Source organism: Salminus brasiliensis, chromosome 20, assembly GCF_030463535.1.
Source record: "Salminus brasiliensis chromosome 20, fSalBra1.hap2, whole genome shotgun sequence".
In the NCBI taxonomy this organism is placed as follows: domain Eukaryota; kingdom Metazoa; phylum Chordata; class Actinopteri; order Characiformes; family Bryconidae; genus Salminus; species Salminus brasiliensis.
The window spans coordinates 23985496-23997788 of record NC_132897.1 but is presented as its reverse complement, the minus strand read 5'-3'; the positions used below and the strand labels follow the sequence as shown (position 1 = coordinate 23997788).

The 12293-nt window shown below is 44.9% G+C and overlaps 1 long non-coding RNA gene across 1 annotated transcript; it reads left to right on the top strand.

Moving 5' to 3' along the window:
• The first annotated feature begins 5825 nt into the window (after window positions 1–5825).
• On the top strand, window positions 5826–10530 carry LOC140542229 (uncharacterized). Its single transcript, XR_011977983.1, has 2 exons — window positions 5826–7578; window positions 8732–10530. It is a non-coding gene; the product is annotated as an uncharacterized lncRNA (long non-coding RNA).
• Window positions 10531–12293: the final 1763 nt, after the last annotated feature.

Here is a 12293-nt window from a genome sequence, read left to right as displayed (position 1 = left end):
GCACACCTCAGCAGATGATCCTGTCATCAAGGGAAACGCCTTTGCAGACCATGTGGCCAAATGCACAGCTCATGCAGCGCCTGTTGCCGCCGCTCAACTTCCTGTAACGGACCAAGAGAAACCCACTCTGCAAGAAATTCAATCTACTGCCACTGCAGCAGAAAAAGCTCAGTGGACCAAATCAGGGTGTGTCAAACAAAACAATGTGTGAATACACATTGCAACAAATAGACCATGTATCCCAAAGGCATCCATTAAAGGGTTAATTGCTATTGCTCATGGGAGGAGTCACATGAGCAAAGGGGGGATAATGGATATGATAGCAAGACACTGGTATGCACCCGGACTCTCCACACTCACCCAAAATGTTTGTTCTAACTGTCTCACATGTGCACAAAACACACACAGACACACACAACCTCTGTCACAACAGCCTGTGGGTCACCCCCCAGTGACAGAGCCATTTCAGCACTGGCAGATCGACTTTGTGGAATTAACACCGGCAGAAGGGAAACGGTTTCTCCTGGTCTGTGTATGTATGTTCAGTAAATGGGTTGAAACTTTCCCCACAGGTACTCAGGATGGGAAAGCAGTGGCAAAAAACATTCCTCAGAGAAATAATCCCCAGATGGGGTCTGCCACAACGCATCTCAAGTGACAATGGCACACCATTTGTACACACAGGCCTAACCGGTCTAACCTAGTACTTAGGGATAGACATGAGAAAACATTGCAACTATCACCCCGCGAGCGCTGGGGCAGTCGAAAGGGTTAATGGGACCATTAAAAATGCAGGACTTTATCACCTCACTTACGTTTTCATCTTTCATGGCTTGATGTCACATTTACCATTTTTTCAGTTAATGTACAGGAGAGTCGAGATAGAACTTGTGCAGTGGCATCCCCGAGAGTGAGCTTTGTGTAATGACTCTGTCAAGTTACAAGTAAACCCAGTTTCTTTTCTGGTGTGACAGGACACCTGTGATATATATGGTTTTGACCATGCTGTCAAAGCATTGGTCTATTCAAACTGGTTAGTTCTGGTACTGATCTGTTTTTACTCTGGTGTGTAATAAACAGACCAGTAATATTGATCAGACATGTAATATTGATGAGATCTGTAAAAATGATCAGACCTGTAATAATGATGAAACCGGTCCGGCCAGCGCAGGAACAGAAATAGACTGTGATTATAATACAGATCTAACCAACACTTTAAACTTCCATAACACAGAGATCACAACACTGCTCAGTTCTCACTGGTTCTTAAACTGGTTTGTTCTAACACTGAACTGTCATAACAGTCGTCTGTTCTGAAAATGGATTGTTCCAACAATGCTCTGGTCTGGTCTGGTCTGTTCTGCTTTGAGTTGACCTCTACAACAACCAGTGCCCAAATCAATTGCAAGCGTAAGGTCCCTGCTTTATTATGGCTGTTGCTGGGCTTTTTGAGTGTATGAAGTGTGGCATGTACAGGCTATATCCTTTGGAAAAAGTAGACCAGTTAGAGGTGTGCATCATGGGTTTACTAAAGGATAGAGAGCAAGAGTCACTGGTAGCAGCCCTGGATGCCTTAGGGAGAGCTAGCAAACCCAGCCACCCCCCCCCCCCCCACCTTACACAGCCTGGAGGTGTGTTTGGGGTCATTGTCCTGTTGAAAAATGATGGTCCAACTAAACAGGGGGATGGGATGGCATGTCACTGCAGGATGCTGGGGTAGCCATGCTGGTGCAGTGTGCCTTCAATTTTGAATAAATCCCCAACAGTGTCACCAGCAAAACACCCCCACACCATGACAGCTCCTCCTCCATGCTTCACAGTGGGAACCAGGCATGTGGAATCCATCCGTTCACCTTTTCTGCGTCTCACAAAGACACGGCGGTTGGAACCAAAGATCTCAAATTTGGACTCATCAGACCAAAGCACAGATTTCCACTGGTCTAATGTCCATTCCTTGTGTTTTTTGGCCCAAACAAATCTCTTCTGCTTGTTGCCTCTCCTTAGCAGTGTTTTCCTAGCAGCTATTTGACCATGAAGGCCTGATTTGCGCAGTCTCCTCTTAACAGTTGTTCTAGAGATGGGTCTGCTGCTAGAACTCTGTGTGGCATTCAACTGGTCTGTGATCTGAGCTGCTGTTAACTTGCGATTTCTGAGGCTGGTGACTCGGATGAACTTGTCTTGAGAAGCAGAGGTGACTCTTGGTCTTCCTTTCCTGGGTCGGTCCTCGTGTGTGCCAGTTTCGCTGTAGCGCTTGATGGTTTTTTTGACTCCACTTGGGGACACATTTAAAGTTTTTGCAATTTTCCGGACTGACTGACCTTTATTTCTTAAAGTAATGATGGCCACTTGTTTTTTTTTAGTTAGCTGATTGGTTCTTGCCATAATATGAATTTTAACAGTTGTCCAATAGGGCTGTTGACTATGTAGTAACCTGACTTCTGCACAACACAACTGATGGTCCCAACCCCATTGATAAAGCAAGAAATTCCACTAATTAACCCTGATAAGGCATACCTGAAAACCATTTCAGGTGACTACCTCTTGAAGCTCATTGAGAGAATGCCAAGAGTGTGCAAGGCAGTAATCAGAGCAAAGGGTGGCTATTTTGAAGACACTAGAATATAAAACATGTTTTCAGTTATTTCACCTTTTTTTTGTTAAGTACATAACTCCACATGTGTTCATTCATAGTTTTGATGCCTTCAGTGAGAATCTACAATGTAAATAGTCATGAAAATACACAAAACGCATTGAATGAGAAGGTGTGTCCAAACTTTTGGCCTGTAGTGTAGCTAGATAGCTAGGCCAGAGCAACGGACATTAGCAGCAACCTTAAGTGACTATCAAACGAGATATTGGACAGTTATTCATTTAGTGAATGTAATACTTTATTTATTTACTTAACTAGGCAACTTAGTGAAGCTGTACCCTTTCGAAATATGCTTGTTGAGAGAATTTTGCATGCAAAAATGACACAACAAACAGGTCTGGGATAAGTGGGTTAAGTGCCTCCCCGTGGTTCTCTGGCAAAGCAGAACCAGGCCACAAAAAAGAACTGGTCTCCGTGCCTTTGAGATAGTGTTTGGCAGGCCTCCCAATACGGGATTAGGTCCACCATCACTGGATAACCAGTTACTTGACCACTCTCTCATGATGTATTGCGTCTGTGTCTAAGCAGGTGAAAGCAGTGCTGCTGCAACCAGCTGACCAGCCCTTTGATGACCACAAGCCAGGTGATCGGTGTTGTAGTAAAATGTTTATTATACCTTGTGTTTGTTGACAAATTATCCTTAAATAATGATTACTCAACTTAGTATTAACAACTACATAATCATTGTGTGAAACCTTGTATTTTATATGCATCTATACAAATGATTATCCGATACTTATATCATGTAGGCTTACACACATAGCTAACAATGTATGGCTTGTTTCTAACCCACATAATACCCACTTGTAACACGTATTGGTGTGCGACATATAGAGTCACTTTGCATGGCATATTACTCACCCACTTACTAACTTACATGATATTTACTCATAAGACATATTATAACCTTATTACATTGTATGGCCTACTAACTCACATGACATGGCCTCCTGAGACACATTAACATGTAACATATGGAGTTCTATGGTAAAGGCGGGTGATTCACGCTTAAAGACATTTGCGTTATTAAAACTATACATCAGCATGACAAGTGAGGCCACTCCATGTGTCTGAAGTCACTGTCATGGACCATCGTGTTGGCCCCAATTGGGACTGGTGTACTTTGTTTGAACTGAAGTGATATGGAGGGGATGCTGATAGGGTCGGACGGAGTGGCCTTCTCTCTGTGTGGGTAGAGGGGATGCTGATAGGGTCGGACAAAGCGGCCTTCTCTCTGTGTGGGTAACTCCCTAACCTGCAGCTGCCTCGCACACACATAGAGAATGCTACACTGTCCAGCTTTGAGAAAATACAAAACATAGTCAAGGTCAAGCATGATGGTGGAGTCAGACACGTGAATTTGAGTACTAACATGTGCCATCTTGCATATTCACATAGACTAATCTGTAGAAACGCCTCATCGGCAGGTTTCACGTCATTTGGGGTATAAACGTGGAGTCAGATGAGAACGGGGTCAGAACTTTGCTTTGGGATGGTTGATACACTGTCTTTAATGCATTTGTTCTCCTGGATCCAGCATTCTTAAATAAATACTTTGGTTTGCTTCTAACTTCACTCCACTCGTCTGCGACTCTTTCCACAAAACGAACACGCAAGGTGTTGCGCCCCGGAAGAGGGGTGGGGTACGGGCAACACTATGTAGACATTTTTCTACAAATTGGTGACCTCCGACGTGTGGGAAAGTTGTGACGAAAGACGGCATCCGGCACTGATCCACTCGCGCGCGCACCACAAAAAGGTAAGCAGAGCCTGTTAATCGAATTCTGCATATTGAATATCTGAAATTTGAGTGGTGAGGCGGTCCGAGTGCTGTCTGGAGGGGAGCAGGAAGCATATCAATTTATTTATGGTTAATGCCGATGGGTGATTCCGGCTAAGGGTAACTCCGACGGGTGATTCCGGAGTAGGGTTTTTCTATTTTATATGGTTAATGCCGATGGGTGATTCCGGCTAAAGGTAACTCCGACGGGTGATTCCGGAGTAGGGTTTTTCTATTTTATATGGTTAATGCCGATGGGTGATTCTGGCTAAAGGTAACTCCGACGGGTGATTCCGGAGTAGGGTTTTTCTATTTTATATGGTTAATGCCGATGGGTGATTCCGGCTAGGGGTAACTCCGACGGGTGATTCCGGAGTAGGGTTTTTCTATTTTATATGGTTAATGCCGATGGGTGATTCCGGCTAAAGGTAACTCCGACGGGTGATTCCGGAGCAAGGGTTAGGATTGGAAGCTGGCGTATCCCCCCGACATCTGACGAGGTGGTCGGATAATTGCCAGGTGGGAGACTCACCTCGAGATTGATCCACTCGCAAAGTAGTCATGGTTATTATTGTTGTGTATTTTTAATTGTATAAAGCAGAAGCGGTTCCTGCTAAAAGGGTTGTATTGTATGATTTGATTGTGATTTTGTGTATTAAAGCAGCTGTTTAATTTTGTTTCACTCGGATTGGCGACTATAGGTAATACCTGGAACATCGAACTACTATAACTAGGTTATAGTGGGACCGTGTGGGCGGCGCTTTGTCAGAGACAAGTAATTGGCCTGAATGTCTAGTTTAAAAGGAGTTCACATAAGTGCATGTGCGCACAGCGCTGTATGTCTCATATATGATATGTCCATATAAGTGCGTGCACACGGCGCTGTATGTAGTTTAAGTGTGAATGTTTAGTTTAAAAAGAGGCTGTATGGCCATATAAGTGCGTGTGAGCACGCCGCTGTGTGTTTCATATTTTGCCTAACTGTGTGAAAGGGGCGGAGGGCCCACAAGTGTGACTGGGTGCCAATTACAGGTACTTGCTTCTGTAAGCACGGCTCGGCCGGCTGGTCGGGGACCAGGCGTACCTAGCGTTGTGTAAAGGATACACACAAGAGCTTTTTCAGTGCGCCTGAGAGAGCCTTGACGAACACACGGTTGTGCTGTATATGATTATCAGACTGTGAAATTCTTCACTGAGCTGAAAGCTGAAATTTTTCCTCTTCTCTTTCCCTGTTATATACCGCCGAGGAGCGCGGAGCGCAGCGGCTGCTGCGGAGAAGCGCAGAGGGGGAGCCCTGGGAGGACACTGCTCGAAAAATCTCAATGCGTGAAACCCTGCGGTGTTAACGTAATCGCATTTGAGAGAGAAGTAGAGCGAAGACCCATTCAGGTGAGATCCATCCTTGATCAGCACCTTGCACACAGCATGGCTAGTAGTAGAAATTTGAGTAAAGAACTAAATGCCCTTTACGGCGTGGGAAACTGGGAATGGAAACCCTTTGAACTGCAAATACAGAGGGTAGCCCAGGGGGTTAAAGAAGGTGTGATAAATCTGAAACAGCGAGATGAGGTGCAGAAAAGTGTGATCAGCAGGTTTGAAACATGGGGACAAAAACATACGGGAGAGAGAACATGTTTAATACACTGCATTAATCAGATGAAGAAAGAGTTAGAAGACAGATCAGGTCAGGCTGAAGCAGAAATGAAGCGGGCTGGTTTGTTAAAAAGAACAAAGGCTAAAAATAGCTTTAAAGCAGCACAGGAGGACTTAGCAGAGCTGAGAGCTATCACAACTGCATTTCTGAGCATGATACCCGATTTAGTCACACTGAAAATACAGGATCCGTCCCGGCCGAAGGCGAACGCACCATCTGCGGAGAAGGCGGAAGTGGACAGTGAGTATACAAAACACAAGGGGGAGGGGCCTGACGCCCTGCCTCCGCCATACAACCCAAGACACATCCCACCTGCAGATATTCTGTTGCCAGTCTTCACCATAGACACAGGGACAGTCAGAGTGGAGCAGCAGGAAAGGGGGGGCTCAGCCCGAGAGCACACACCACTAGCTGACACCACAGCTCACAGCAGAGAGCAGGCAGCAGATAGTTACGCACACACTGCAGATCCCTTTCTACTGCGCAGACAACATGAGACCCTTAATGACGACCAGACTGACACCCGCTGTTATGACGATCTACATGCAAAGGGGACTAATAGAACTGAGGATAAACAGCGCCATCACTGTAAACAAACATTGGCCAAACCATCTATTAACCCATTACGCCAAAAAACAAAACCCACGGTCATTATTAAAGCAGCTTTAGAGGGACATGAGACAACTGATGATGACTCTGACGATCACGACTGCATACCAGCTGACGAGAGCAGGGTAGTGGGACATAGAAGGGACTAGCCAGACCTAACTATTCACTACCTTTTTACTTGGATGTTTCTGAAACAGACACTTTGGTTAATGGTGTACTGTTTCAGAAAAAGGGGGAAGGTAGAGCAGTGCTAATGTACTTAAGTGTTCCATTGGACCTTATAGAGAGGAGACAACCACAGTGCACAAGACATGTAGCAGGACTGACCAAATTAGTCCAGAAAACAGCACATCTGGTAGCAGGATACCCATTGCACATACTAACCACACACGGAGTAGTGGCATACATAAACTCACAGATGTTTACACTCACTCCCTTGCGACAGAGATGCATTCACAAAGCACTGACTGCACCCAACATCACCTACACACATGAAGGAGTCAACATGGCAGAGGGGATGCTGGAAGGCCCACCACATGAGTGTGAGGAACAGGTAGAGAGGCAAGGAAAAGTAAGACCAGATTTACAGGCCACACCCATCCCAGGGTCGTGGAATTTGTGGACAGATGGGTGTGGGTACAGAACAAACACAGGTGGAGTCAGAGCAGGATACGCGGTGGTCCAGGAAGCAAGGGGGGAGGCACATGAGTTTTGGACAGTCATAGCAGAAGAAGTGAAACAAAATCCATCAGCACAGAAAGCAGAACTACTAGCAGTAATCGCAGCACTAGAACTGGCAGAAGGGAGAGACGTCACTATCTACAGCGACTCAGCATACGTAGTGACAGCAGCACATGTAGACATTCCACACTGGAAGCAAGCTGGGTATGTCACAAGCGCTGGGAAACCAGTCAAACATAAAACAGAATTAATGCGATTAGAAGCAGCCATACACAAACCGAGCAAAGTAGCAATTGTAAAGTGTAAAGGACACCAAAAGGGAGACACAATGATAAACAGAGGGAATGAAGCAGCAGATGGGGCAGCAAAAAGAGCAGCAGGCTACACGGAACCCAACACCATGTTTGTGTTGGACTCCGGTGTACCCTGGGAACCGATTCCCACAGGACAAGAGCTTAGACGCCTACAGGATGAGGCAAGTCCGGAGGAGAAGTCAACGTGGCTAGCAAAGGGGGCTAGTCCAGACAGCCAGGTGTGGATGTCACAAAGGGGACAAGCAGTGTTACCAATGTCACTAGTGAAAGCAGTTCTAGAAGAAGCACACACAGTAGCACACGTAGGGAGACAACAAACACTGGAAAATCTAAAACAATGGTGGCACCCATTCATGTCAGCCTTAGTGGTAGATTACATCACCCAATGTCAGATTTGTAACACCCAGAACGTAGCAAAAGCACTTAAGCCAACACCTGGAAAGTTTCCATTGCCAGATTCACACGGAGAAGAAATTCAGATTGACTATACTGACATGATTGACTCAGTAAGGAGATACAGGTATCTCCTGGTGGTAGTAGACCGATTTTCAGGGTGGGTGGAGGCAATTCCCACCATAAAAGAGGATGCCAGGTCTGTGTGCAAGATGTTGATCAATTGTTGGATACCACAACACGGGTTCCCCAGGAAGGTTCACTCAGATAATGGGAGTCATTTTACGAGCAAGACACTGCAGTGGGTGGAGCAGTCGTTGGGGCTGCGCCATAGCTATGGTTGTGTGTATCATCCTGCCTCACAGGGTCAGGTGGAGAGGATGAATCAAAATTTGAAATCCAAGCTAGCTAAGATTACACTGACCACGGGCATGAATTGGCTAGATGCCCTCCCAATGGCCTTGATCAGCATTCGGAACTCAATTAATAGAAGCACAGGCTTCTCTCCATTTGAACTGGTCAGAGGCATAGCATTTCCAGGCCCAAAAACAAGATTGAGCCCCGATACAGGCTCGCCTGGGATTACAACAGATACATATCGACAGCTGTTTTTGAAACTAAAATCAGTGTGTGAGGATTTATCTGTACAGGTACGGAGAAACAGAGGAGGAGACGAGGACCGCGAGATACCCCCGGAGGTGGCCGTGGCCCCATGGTTGTACCTGAGAGCCATTAAGCGAAAGTGGTCAGAGCCTCGCTGGACAGGTCCATTCCAGGTGACAGAGAGAACCAGCCACGCGGTACGACTCCAGAGCAAAGGCAGCTCGTGGTACCACCTATCTCAGTGCAAGCCAGCACTGCCACCCGGGGACCAACAGGTGCAGAAGCAAGCATCCAATCAGCAACAAGTGCCATCTGAGCACGCCTTGAGAGAGAGACGCGCAACAAGAGCGCATCTACCTGACCAACTGACACCGAGCTGACGACAAGCGACATCCGAGCACCCCCGGGCCCGAGGGGAGCCACCGAGGAGCTGTCCAGCACTGACGGTGACCCAGAACAATAAAACATTTTTTTCTTTACAGGTTGCCTTGAACTATCTAAGAGATTGTAAAAAAACAAAAAAACACACATTGTAACTTTAACACTTACACATATAGGGTTATAGACAATAGTTTACTAAGTAGAGGGAAACTTAGAGGGAAAACACATTTGTTGTTTAATAATGGCTTGGTACGGGAAAAGGGGGTGGCAAAGGATGGGAATAATGTCACTTCCTCCATTGACATGGGTAAAATTGGCCGCCTGGGGCAGAGGGGTCGTGAGAGAATTTTTCCTGTCAAAATTGGTTGGTTGGCTGCCGGACAGGTTTTCGCTCTCACAAATGTAAACCACATGTCAAACACATGTTTGGAGGAACTACAAGTGTGTTGACGTGTCTTCGAGGACACGTCAAAAGGGAGATTGTTGTAGTAAAATGTTTATTATACCTTGTGTTTGTTGACAAATTATCCTTAAATAATGATTACTCAACTTAGTATTAACAACTACATAATCATTGTGTGAAACCTTGTATTTTATATGCATCTATACAAATGATTATCCGATACTTATATCATGTAGGCTTACACACATAGCTAACAATGTATGGCTTGTTTCTAACCCACATAATACCCACTTGTAACACGTATTGGTGTGCGACATATAGAGTCACTTTGCATGGCATATTACTCACCCACTTACTAACTTACATGATATTTACTCATAAGACATATTATAACCTTATTACATTGTATGGCCTACTAACTCACATGACATGGCCTCCTGAGACACATTAACATGTAACATATGGAGTTCTATGGTAAAGGCGGGTGATTCACGCTTAAAGACATTTGCGTTATTAAAACTATACATCAGCATGACAAGTGAGGCCACTCCATGTGTCTGAAGTCACTGTCATGGACCATCGTGTTGGCCCCAATTGGGACTGGTGTACTTTGTTTGAACTGAAGTGATATGGAGGGGATGCTGATAGGGTCGGACGGAGTGGCCTTCTCTCTGTGTGGGTAGAGGGGATGCTGATAGGGTCGGACAAAGCGGCCTTCTCTCTGTGTGGGTAACTCCCTAACCTGCAGCTGCCTCGCACACACATAGAGAATGCTACACTGTCCAGCTTTGAGAAAATACAAAACATAGTCAAGGTCAAGCATGATGGTGGAGTCAGACACGTGAATTTGAGTACTAACATGTGCCATCTTGCATATTCACATAGACTAATCTGTAGAAACGCCTCATCGGCAGGTTTCACGTCATTTGGGGTATAAACGTGGAGTCAGATGAGAACGGGGTCAGAACTTTGCTTTGGGATGGTTGATACACTGTCTTTAATGCATTTGTTCTCCTGGATCCAGCATTCTTAAATAAATACTTTGGTTTGCTTCTAACTTCACTCCACTCGTCTGCGACTCTTTCCACAAAACGAACACGCAAGGTGTTGCGCCCCGGAAGAGGGGTGGGGTACGGGCAACACTATGTAGACATTTTTCTACATCGGGTGCTGATACGGGACCTCCGCAGATGAAGGTGGAACCAGCCGAGATGGTCATTATAGGGACACTGTATATCCTAACTGCTAAACATGATTCTGATGGCTTTGATGAAGTTTACTTCAGGCACCCAGGGAAGAATGACTTTTGGCAGTATGTTAATTTCACAGTCCATACATCAGGTGTAAATAATACTTTTAATAATACTCTTAATGCCACACGCTTCAGTTGATCCATTTGTTTTTGAAATACATCCAGACTCATATGAGACAGTGAATAGCACTTGGCTTAACCATACCTATGTGAGTGCAACTGAGACCTACCAGTTCCTTAAAGGGAAAGGGGCCACTGCGCCTTGGTGCATCTGAGTGCACATATAACCCTGTATTCCATGCATCCTTATCCTCATACTCGCCGTAATGCACTGAAGACCTTATCTGTACCCAACGAGCACAAATTAACCACTGAAGGAGAACGATTTGCTTAAGGTCTGAGTTGACAGCACTGCGACTAATGACCATCCAAAACTGCATGGCCCTTGATTTGCTCTTAGCCAAGAAAGGGGGAGTCTGTAGCATGCTTGGTAAACACTGCTGTACTTATATTCCCCCAACGATGCTCAGGAGGGTAACATCAGCATGGTTTTGCGCCAAATGCGCACTGTAGCTGCTCAACTCAGAACGAGGGGTTGATTCATGGTCTTGGGGTTGGGGATCTATTCTAGCTGGCTTACGCAGTATATTCTTCGTGATCTTGCCCATTCTCATGTTATTGGTGCTTCTGCTTTGCTGTGGACCATTACTGTGTAATTGTATCACTGAAACTTTGTTTCACTGAGTTCAGGTGAGATATCAGCTCCTGCAGATTATGAAGGATCCTGAACTTGAAGAATTAGACAAAGAACTGGGGCTGGGGCTTTTGTTTGATGAAAGTAATCTGTAAACATGATTGATTAGAATCAAAGGGGGAAGTTGTAATGGAACTTGTTTATTAAAGTGATTCATAATCAGTATGAGGGCATTATTAATTTCTTTTAATCAGTGATGATCATGTATGCTTGTGTAACTAGAACTGTTAGTTTTCTAACTCTCTGTACAGGCAGCAGTCTTATGTGGTGTTACTCTTTGGGACCCAAGTGGACTTTGAAGTGTTTTAGAGTAGAATATCCAACAATGAGAACACCGCGCTGAGGAGACATCCGCGGTGCCGGTGCAGGTGACGGTGAAGACGAAGAGCTGAAATATGGGAATCTGCATATTGCGTCCCACACATAGATCCGATTTTGGAATACAGTCCAGATACAAGTCCCATGAAGTGACCAGGAGTAAAAGGGGTCTAAGTGACTACAGCTGTGGTCAGAATTAGATCCTGGTTGAAGGTAAAATGCTGGGAACATCCCTGCATTCAATAAATGAAGGCATAAAAGGGTACAAATTCATTGTATTCATGTTTAATATACATGTGAAGATGTACACATCCCTTAAATGTTTCTAATAAAATAAAAAAGCTGTATTAGAATGCAAAATAAACACAAATATAGTAAAAAACAAATCTTTAAGAATAACTGCAAACACAAATACAGTAAAAAGAAAAAAAAATTTAAAGTATATTGAAAGTTATGTGTGTGTGTGTGTGTGTTATAAATCAAACGGCAAATTAAAATGTT